This window comes from Orycteropus afer, unplaced genomic scaffold, assembly GCF_000298275.1.
Source record: "Orycteropus afer afer isolate SDZICR_OR568_19922 unplaced genomic scaffold, OryAfe1.0 scaffold00002, whole genome shotgun sequence".
NCBI classification, from domain to species: Eukaryota; Metazoa; Chordata; class Mammalia; order Tubulidentata; family Orycteropodidae; genus Orycteropus; species Orycteropus afer.
Window position 1 is genome coordinate 22,332,861 of NW_006921589.1, and position 926 is coordinate 22,333,786.

The following is a 926-nucleotide window of genomic DNA, read 5'->3' on the forward strand; positions in this document are numbered from 1 at the left end:
TATATATATATATATATATATATATATATATATATGTATATACATATATATTTGTCAATAATAGTCTACCCAAAGCATCCATCTGCCTGCAGCTTTGGGGAATATTAGGGCTTGGATAGGAAAAGCAAAGACAGAGAGGAATTTGTATCAGCATCTCACATGCAGAATAAGATTATACAGCAAAACCAGAGTGTTGCTTTTTCTCCATTAGCTTATGAATTACCTGGCTGGGAGGACTTAACTCTGCCAGTAAAGCCTATTCTCTTCTTGTGCCAGGGCTAAAGGATGGAGGAGAGCAATCGCTCAGGTAAGCATTTCTCCCTATGCCATTGCCCCGGAAATGGGCAGGTATGTGGGGAAGTGAGGGTAATGCTGAGAGCACTCTTGCCTTTACTCCTTGTTATGGTCTTTGCCAGGAACGCATCTCAGAACTTTTGCATACGAACCTGGAGGAAATGTAAACTTGCCAGGGCAAATACTTAGACTAAGGGAGGCTGTGATTATTGGCTTTGCCAACCTACCTTCGTTTTTTGTATGATGTAGACAGGACTGGAAGTAGTGGAAAGTTTAGCTTGAGAGTTTTCCAAATGGAATCACCATCGTGGGGTGCATTGAGCAGGACTCTGTAGCCAGGAGACTCCCTATACTGAAGTCAGAGGGGTACCCCGGGCTGGGACTCAGAGGGCTTTACAACACCAGGTGGAGAGTTGCAGTTGGATAAGGTTGTCCATTGGGAGCAGACAGGCCTCAAGTTTCAGCAGTCATGGGCCTTGGCTTGAACCAGCAGGGCCTCCAGTGACAATCAACCAGCATTATCTCACAAACAGAGGAGTTAGAGGAAACACAAGGGATAGAATGGTCTTGTAGCATAGTGGCTAAGGCACTTGACTGCTAACCAGAAGGCTGGCGGTTCAAACCCACCAGCC

General features: G+C 45.2%; 1 protein-coding gene across 1 annotated transcript in view; it reads right to left on the reverse strand.

Annotated features, from left to right (window-relative positions):
• Nucleotides 1–926, reverse strand: part of UNC80 (unc-80 homolog, NALCN channel complex subunit) — a 282,090-nt gene that overhangs the window by 84,387 nt on the left and 196,777 nt on the right. The gene's annotated exons all lie outside the window — the stretch shown is intronic.